Source organism: Podarcis raffonei, chromosome 1 (assembly GCF_027172205.1).
Source record: "Podarcis raffonei isolate rPodRaf1 chromosome 1, rPodRaf1.pri, whole genome shotgun sequence".
Taxonomy (NCBI): domain Eukaryota; kingdom Metazoa; phylum Chordata; class Lepidosauria; order Squamata; family Lacertidae; genus Podarcis; species Podarcis raffonei.
In genome coordinates, this window is record NC_070602.1 from 27828853 (window position 1) to 27838866 (window position 10014).

Genomic DNA, 10014 nt, shown 5'->3' on the forward strand with positions numbered 1-10014 from the left:
CACAGCTGCTTCCATTTTTAGACTCTAAAGGAGGGTATGGTTATGGGGGCCATCATGATAAAAAATCTGCACTTTATAATTTACCTTTCATTGGCATTTGTCTGCCTTGAGAGATAATGAAGTGTGCCTCTCAGGGTAAAGTCAAACCGCTGCATTAGCAGCACCAAAGTGACCTCCCCAGGGTGTATGGAAGTCCTGGGCTGCCCAGATGACAAGACCCCTCTCTTGGCCTCACTCTAAAGCAGTGATGGCCAAACTTGGCCCTCCAGCTGTTTTGGGACTACAATTCCCATCATCCCTGACCACTGGTCCTGTTAGCTAGGGGTGATGGGAGTTGTAGTCCCAAAACAGCTGGAGGGTCAAGTTTGGCCATCACTGCTCTGAAGGAAAGCAGAGCAATATGTCTGGCACCAGCCTGGATGCAGGAGTTGCTGGAAGAAGACGTACAAGGCACCACCCACTCCCCTCCCCTAAGACCCCAAAACACCCCATAGAACTTACCACTATGTCACTATTGGTGGTCATAATTGCTGCCTTGTCTTAAGAGGTGAGCATTTCAAGCACCTGAAATGAGTCTTGGAGATGTGAGTCGTACCAACATCACTAAATGAAATTAATGGGATCTAAAAGTGCTGAAATCGCAAGAGATTTTAAGAGAAATTAAATTGTATCAAACACAATATATGGAACTGATGAATCAAGAAATAGAATGGAAAATTAAACAAATGAGACAAAAGACTTTTGAATCTGCAGATAAATGTGGCAAGTTATTGGCTTGGCAAATAAAGAAGAGACAAAAACTCAACACGGTAACAAACTTAGAAGTGGAAGGAAAGAACATATGTAACCCAGTGGAAATTAGGAACTGCTTTCAGAGCTACTTTAGACAACTGTACACACAAGGGCCGCAGAAAGAAATGGACATACAACAATTCCTCGAGAAAAATGGGCTGAAAAAGATTTCGCAGGAAAGTAAGACTATTTTGAACCAGGAGATATCAGCACAGGAAATAGAAGATGCCATTCAAAGTATGACGTTGGGCAAATCACCTGGACCGGATGGACTGACTTCCAAATATTACAAAGTTTTGAAGGAAGGGTTGATACAACCTTTGAAGGAAGTCTGCAACGAGATCATGGAGGGGAGGAAGGCACCCGATACGTGGAGGGAGGCCTATATTACACTTATACCAAAGACAGAGACTGAAAAGACCCAACTTAAGAACTACCGACCCATCTCGTTACTAAATGTGGATTACAAAATCTTTGCTGACATTTTAGCAAAGAGATTGAAAAGAGTTTTGATGGAGGAGATTCATGGGGACCAAGCGGGCTTTCTCCCGAAAAGGCATTTGTCGGATAACGTAAGGAATATAATTGACATTTTGGAGAAGTTGGAAGTGAATATAAACACTAAGGCTGTTTTGATATTTGTGGACGCTGAGAAAGCCTTTGACAACATATCTTGGAGTTTCATGTTGAAGAACCTCCGGGGGATGGGGGTAGGCCAAGGGTTTGAAAATGGTATAGGTGCAATATACTCTGAACAGAAAGCAAAACTAATTGTAAACAATGTGGTTACAGAAGAGTTCAAGATTGAAAAAGGGACACGTCAGGGGTGTCCTATCTCCCCACTACTTTTTATATCGGTCCTGGAGGTTTTGCTTAATATGATTAGGAGGGACCAGTTGGTTAAAGGGATCCAGGTCGGAGCTAAACAATACAAATTGAGAGCATTTGCAGATGACCTAGTACTTACATTACAAGAGCCAGAAGCTAGTACGAAAAGAGTTTTGGAAATAATTCAAGAGTTTGGTCAAATGGCAGGATTTAAATTGAATAAGTTAAAGACTAAGGTATTGGAGAAAAATTTAACACAGGTTGAAAAAGAAAGGTTTCAGAATGAGACGGGGTTGACTGTGGTTAAAAAAGTGAAATACTTGGGTATAAATATGACAGCTAAGAATGTGAATCTATTTAAAGATAATTATGAAAAAACTTGGACAGAAGTGAAAAAAGATTTGGAGATTTGGTCAAACTTGAAGCTTTCCTTGTTAGGCCGAATTGCAGTTATAAAAATGAATGTATTGCCAAGAATGTTGTTTTTGTTCCAAGCATTACAAATAATGGATAAAATGGACTGTTTCAAGAAGTGGCAGAAAGATATATCTAAATTTGTCTGGCAGGGCAAGAAGCCCAGAATTAAATTTAAGATATTAACGGATTCAAAGGAAAGAGGGGGGTTTGCCCTGCCAGACTTTAAACTGTACTATGAAGCGGCAGCTTTCTGCTGGCTAAAAGATTGGCTGCTTCTTGAAAACACAGACATTTTGGATTTGGAAGGTTTTAACAATATTTTTGGGTGGCATGCATATTTGTGGTATGACAAGGTTAAAGCACATAAAAGTTTTAAAAACCATATTGTCAGAAAAGCACTATTAAATGTCTGGGTCAGATATAAAGATTTGCTGGAAAACAAAACCCCAAGGTGGTTGTCGCCAATGGAAGCTAAGGCAGTTAAAAAGTTAAATATGGAGTCGAAGTGGCCAAGATATTGGGAAATTCTGGAAAAGGAAGGGGACAAACTGAGATTGCAGAGTTTTGAGAAATTAAAAGACAAGGTGAGAGATTGGTTGCACTATCACCAAATAAATGAAGTGTTTAAATTGGACAGTAAAATTGGCTTCCAGGTGGAAAAATCAAAATTGGAGACTGAATTGTTAGAATCCAGTACTAAGAATCTCTCAAAAATGTACAATTTGCTGCTGAAATGGAATACACAAGATGAAACGGTTAAATCAACTATGATTAAATGGGCTCAGGACATTGGTCATAATATTCTGTTTGCTGACTGGGAAAAGTTGTGGACCACCGGGATGAAATTCACGGCATGTAATGCCTTAAGAGAAAACATTATGAAAATGATTTATAGGTGGTACATAACCCCAGTCAAGCTTGCAAAGATTTACCATTTGCCTGATAATAAATGTTGGAAATGTAAAGAAAAGGAAGGTACATTTTTTCACCTTTGGTGGACGTGCCCGAAGATTAAGGCATTCTGGGAAATGATCTATAATGAACTTAAAAAGGTATTTAAATATACCTTCACTAAGAAACCAGAGGCCTTTCTCTTGGGCATTGTTGGCCAAGGGGTGTTAAAGACGGATATAACTTTCTTTATGTATGCTACAACAGCAGCTAGAATACTCATTGCAAAGTACTGGAAGACACAGGATTTACCCACACTGGAAGAATGGCAGATGAAGGTGATGGACTACATGGGCTTGGCAGAAATGACGAGCAGAATCCGAAACCAGGGAAGAGAAGCAGCGGAAGAAGAATGGAAAAAGTTTAAGGACTATTTAAAGAAATACTACAAAATTAATGAAAGTTAGAATGATGTTGGACTGGAAAGTAAAGGTTACTATTAGTAATGGTTAAGACAAGGAGAATAAGGAAGATTAGCTTAAATTTAAAGTAAAATAAGGGAAGATTTGCTGAGTAATTGATTAGAATTTGGAATACAGAAAAGGGAGGCATGAGGAAGTCGAGGAAGAAAGGTTTAAGAAATTAGGATATGAAATAGTACTTGTTTTCCTTTTTTTTGTTTTATTTTTGTTATTGTTTGTTTATGTATTTGTTGTTGTTATGTATTACGTATTGTTTGTGTGATTATAAAATAAAAATATTATTTAAAAAAATAAATAAATAAAAGTGCTGAATGTTGGGTTCCTTTGGGGCGACCTGTTGATTGAGCATTCACCCTAATCTGCATGCACAAAGCTTATGTGGTTAGACCATGCCTGGTTTTTATCGAGCTTCCATTCTACAGTGGTACCTCGGGTTAAGTACTTAATTCGTTCCAGAGGTCCGTTCTTAACCTGAAACTGTTCTTAACCTGAAGCACCACTTTAGCTAATGGGGCCTCCCGCTGCCGCCGCACCGCCGGAGCACAATTTCTGTTCTCATCCTGAAGCAAAGTTCTTAACCTGAAGCACTATTTCTGGGTTAGCGGAGTCTGTAACCTGAAGCGTATGTAACCTGAGGTACCACTGTACTTTGTTTATGGGGTGGTTATACAACAATGGACATTATCCTGATTTGTTTGTGGAGTGTTTACACCTCGTCTTGTTGATCATTCATACATTGCACACTTTTCAATGCATTTCTCCGTTACTTTCCTAACCACAAAAGGTCTGTTTTGTGGTTTGTTGCACTAGGGTCACACAGCGCTTTAACCGACTTTAATTGGGTTATTGGAAGTTGCAGAATGTAAAAAAAAGTATATATTTCCTACAAAAGAGACACAAAACTTTTGATTCCTGAGAATGATAAGGCTATTGAATATTAAAAGTGCTGGAGAAGGCAGCAGTATTATTTTTTTTATCTTGTGTGTTTATGGGCATTCCCTTTCTACATGTTGCTTTCCTCCTTCAAACCTAAAGTTCTGGTATGTGCTTGAATCCCCCCTGTAAATTACTGACAGTCATGGGGCACTCTTGGAGAAAATTCCAGGTTTAAGACTGAGCAGTTCAACTGAAATTTCAGATAGTAGATTTTGATGTTCCTCAGCAGTATAGGACTGATATGAAATAACTCCTATGAGTCCCCATCTGGAGTCTGTCGTGATACAGCACAATCCACAAGTAAAAACTAGGCCAGTTAGGAGGATGAACTCAGTCACTTCCTTGCACTACGTGACGGGAGAAGCTCAATGCACAACTTGCAACTCTTTGACCTTAGTAAAGCATTTCTATTTCAGTCGATTTTATAAAAGTCTTCCTTGGAACCGAGCTGTAAAACACCTACATCAGATTCAAAGCCCTCAGATTATATCTTTCGCAGGACCAATGGCTCTAATTTTTATTCTAAGTGGCCTGGTTTCTTTACTGTACAGCTTTCAGAAAATGCTGGAGGTAAATCTCTTTATCCTGGCCTTTTACACCCTATTCCTGTGACTGTAATCTGTTTTAACTGTTTTTATTTTGGAATTTTATGTTTTTGTAACTCCTCTGAGACCTGCCAATAAAAGGTGGGTAATTATTGTTTATAATACAGTGGTACCTGTAGAATGGACCTCCAGAACTTAATTCGTTCTGGAGGTCCATTCTTAACCTGAAACTGTTCTTAACCTGAAGCACCACTTTAGCTAATGGGGCCTCCCGCTGCTGCCACTGCACAATTTCTTTTCTTATCCTAAAGCAAAGTTCTTAACCTGAGTTACTATTTCTCGGTTAGCAGAGTCTGTAACCTGAAGCGTCTGTAACCTGAAGCATCTGTAACCTGAGGTACCACTGTAATAATGAAAAAATTAAAATAGGTTGCTTTTTTAATTCATTGGTTAGCTTAAATTATTTGTAACATTTTAAATCAACTGAACAGGGATACTTGATTAATCGGTAACAATTTGTAATATAATAATAATAATAATAATAATAATAATAATAATAATAATGATGATGATTTGTTTGTTGCTTTATCTTGCCCAAGGCAGCCTAAAACAACTTACAAACAAGCAAACAAAACAACCCTACATAGATCTATTTTACACAAATTTATTTACACAGGGAAAGGACAGGTGATAATAATAATAATAATAATAATAATAATAATAATAATAATAATAATAATAATAATAATAATTTATACCCTGCCCACCTGGCTGGGTTTCCCCAGCCACTCTGGGTGGCTCACAACCACATATGAAAACAAGATACAGCATTAAACATTAAAAACTTCCCTAAACAGGGCAGCCTTCAGATGTCTTCTAAAAGTAAGATAGTTGCTTATTTCCTTGACATCTGATAAGAGGGCGTTCCACAGGGCAGACACCACTAATGTGGCCATGAGTACTTAGGAATGTGCACACATTATACAGATACCCCAAAGGACAGATAGAAGTGTGCATTGTGTATTATCTTAAGGCTGAGAACTTTACTTTTTAAGAAAGTGCTATTCAGAACAAAATGTTGATTACAAAACCCACGGGTTTTTGCCTTTCCCTCTCACACAGGGGGGACTTCCTCTCCACCCCTGTGGTGCCTGTCATGATGTATAAACACTCCACCTAAAAACCCGGCATTCTTTTTTCTTCTTCAAAATAATTGTTTTAGTCATATGCAGATTTATTAAACTAGTCCATTAAAACTCATTTGATGAATCAACTAGGATTTCTTTAACTGAGTGACAGCCCTAATTCTCCCCCTCCCCATGTTAATTGTGATCCCTCTGCTGACAACCCCAGTAAAAAACAACAAAAGACAACAACTCAAAACCATAGCAGACAGCGTACATTCCAGATGAACAACAAATTGTGCAATGCACCCAGGAGAATTTTGCAACATACTTGAAGAACCTGTTGTACAGATTGGAAAAATAATACAAATTTCCAATGACAGGCAGAACAAAAAATCCTCAATACTTATTTGATAAATTCTGTGTTATATGGCAAAATACATTCCAGACAGTTCTCTCTGAGAGTAGGATGGCTCATCAACTGATTCAGTTGGAGCTAAGAGTGGTTTTTTTGTTGCATCTGTGGTTCTTAAAATGTTCTATTATCTCAAGGTCTGAGTTACAAATTTTGAATCAGATGAAGTCTGGTTAATATCTCATCCCAAGGGATCAGGAATAACATTCACAGAATGGATCTTATTAGTTCACACATTAACCAGAAATGAAGAAAAAAGTACAATAGACTGGTCTACAAATGCAGAAAACTGAGGGTGGAGATGGGCATACTTCCAGATTGGAGCTCCTAGCACATCATTGCTGCTGTGATGGAAGCTACAAGTGGAATTGAAATTACTTCCCACATTTCCGGGGTGGGTGTGTATTATGTTCTTTTTGTATATACCACCATGTCCTGTCCTAGTGGATATGACATAGCCATGTGGGTGGCAAAGTGTCAATTTACTAGAGCAGTAATTTAAAGTCTTTTTTTTTTAATTTCTGTATTGGATTGCATGGGAAACCAGCCCCCCAAAAGCAGTGTTGAGGGGTAAAGCTCCCCTACCCCTGTCACAAGTGGCTTTAGCAAGATATCTGAGAAAGTCTACCCATCCTGGTTGCTTCAGACCTGTCAGTTGGAACACTTCTTTGCATCCACTATATATGTTGTTCTTCCAAGCATAACCTGTTAATTTGTGCATTAACCAAATCGTCCAAGTTTGCACTCAGTTCCTTACCTCCCTAGGTGTTTTATCCAGAGGGGACCCAAGAAACTGTTCATTGTGCTCTGTACTGTTGCTCTGTTGTTTTACTTTAAGTTCAGAGCATGAGCCATGCCAGAGGGGCAAAGAGGAAATGTTCCATCTTCACTGTCCCTCTGGCATGGCCATTTTACTTAGATCTTTAGCCAGTCAGGTCCTGTATCCACAGCAGTGACTAGAGGAGGAATGACTGCTGGGAGGAGCACAGGGAGAAGGAATGTTGTGGTGCACCTGTAGCAGCAAAACTAGACGCCTTCATCAACCCCACATGCAATAAAACATGTCTTTCCTGTATCTGTCTCTACAGACACAGCAGGTGCTGTATCTCTCCAACAGTTTGACTTTACCTCTGAAGGTGCACTCTTTCATTGTCTCCGGAGACAGGTAGATGCCAACAACATAGCTGTGCTCTCAGATCTTGGGAACGTGTTTCAGCCCCAGGGTTTTAGGATTCCATCACTGCAATAGCTTCTGCCCATGGAACCTTCACACAGCTAGCTTCTGAGATTGTTTGGTATAATTTAATTTTAATGTCCTAAATGAAGCAGACTGTAAATTACGAATTTTAAATTGTTGTTGAAAATCAAAACTATGCTTACAGTTCCCATCTTTACTATTGGCTTACTGTACCACACTGTTGGCTTAGTGTACAATGACTACACATCCACAATTTCCCCCATATTGCATCATTTTGACTTCTAAAACAAGGCCTAATTTAGTTGTGTCATGAATGTATTGTTGCACTTGGGTAAAGGTTGTCAAGCACCTTATAAAACTAATTTGAAAGCTGCAAGAGAAGAGCAAGTATACATATTGCATTCCCTGTGAATGGAAGCAGCTGTCTAAATCATATTTGGATTCAAATTTCACCATCCCATTATCAATTTCATAAATTGAAGCAAGCCACCTTAAATAAACATAACCTTTCACCGTTTATTAAATACACATGGATCCACAGATCCACAGTTAAACAACTGTAATTCAAAACATTAAAAATTAAATAATTCTCTGTGTTTGACAAGTTCTGTTATTTTATTATCAGAAGCATACAAAATGGTTGAAATATCTCCTGGTCGACAAGATACTTAAAACAGCATCATCTCTCCCTGCTGAGAGGATGAGTGGCAATTTAAGGAGCAGTTGTTAAAATATGATACCTCTCTTTAAAGTAGAAGTAGAAAGAATTGTGCACAAAAGCAGCAATGGCAAAACAACAAGAAGGCACACCCCCAAGTCTCTGATACCTGCAGTTCAGTTCTAGGTATATCACAACTGTCTGTGGCACATATTTTGAAGAGAAAGAAAGAGGACACTATGACGGCCATTCAAAGGAAATAAATGCAATTTGTCCCAAATTTTACCCCTGAAAAAGAGGATGTGTCCAGGAAAAAGAGGACACATGGCAACCCTGTCATGTGACATGACAGACAACCTAATTAACCATTTGTCAAAAGCGAACTAAATTGTGTCTTCGGTTTTCAGCTGGGTATAATTTGAGGGAGGTAAACTTTAAAAACAGACCTGAATTTGGGCTGCGCAGGAAATGTTCCAAATCTGTCAAGTCCTTGACATTAAAATTGTGAAAAGGTTCAATTTTGTTCACCGAACCTAGCTGTTATTAGCAAGAATAGAATGGTGGGAAAGAGTGGCAGATTGTCGAAGGTATGAGGTATGCAGCTCTCAATAACATTCTATTAACCTGTTTTTCCTTTCATTGGTCTGAAGTCTTTTGGGAACACCTACTGCTGGGTCCCCTTTCAGGAGACAATATGTACATTCTTGGGATTTGCAGGAGGTGTGTGTAGACAGTTTGTGTGTACAATGACCACATGAGGTGAGTGGAAGTAGGACCACACCTTTTGGCCCTGACCATTCACAAAGGTGCTCAGCATATCTTTGGGCTGGGGGTGGGGGAATCATCTGATAGGAGACTCTGTGAAAAGCAATGCCCTTGATTGCAGATACAATCTACGACCCTGTTTCAGAACTTATATGCATGAAGGAGGAACAGAGGGTGTAAACGCATGTTATCCTGACCCTCACTCTCCACTAGTACAGTGTGAACACCCCTGCCAGGACTGAGCCAGTCCAGAAGCCCCACTGGAATATTTGCCTGGAATGTAGGAACAGGACAGGCCTAGCACATGGTGTCACTGACAGATCACCCAAAGGCACTGACCTCCAACATTCCTCTGAAATGGAAGTATGTGGCTTGGTGGTGACCCACATGCTTTCATCCTGAAGGGCCTGGTCTCATGAGAGCAGCTTTACAAGTATGGAAGACTATGGGGAAAAGGTTTATCATAACCTCCCTGTTCTTTTGTTCAGCCAGAGAGTTCACAGCACTTTCTGTGTCCTCTCTCGGTGTACCTTGAAAGCTCTTCCTGTCATCTTGGTGCTCCTCCACCATGTTTGTCCATCTTTTTTTCATGCTTCCTCTCCCCACTCACTAAACATATTGAGCAACTGAGAGCCTAAGTACCTGTGACATTACTGTTTGATGTACCATAAAAAAACGCAAAGAGCAACCGCTAGAAGGAGGTGGCAATAATGGTCAGATTGCAGCGGGTGGGATGGGGGAGTTGGTGCCAAGGAAGGACTTTATCATAATGCAGGTAAAGGTAAAGGTAAAGGGACCCCTGACCATTAGATCAAATTGTGACCGACTCTGGGGTTGCGGCGCTCATCTCGCTTTACTGGCCGAGGGAGCCGGCTTCCAGCTTCCAGGTCATGTGGCCAGCATGACTAAGCCGCTTCTGGCGAACCAGAGCAGCGCACGGAAACGCCATTTACCTTCCCGCTG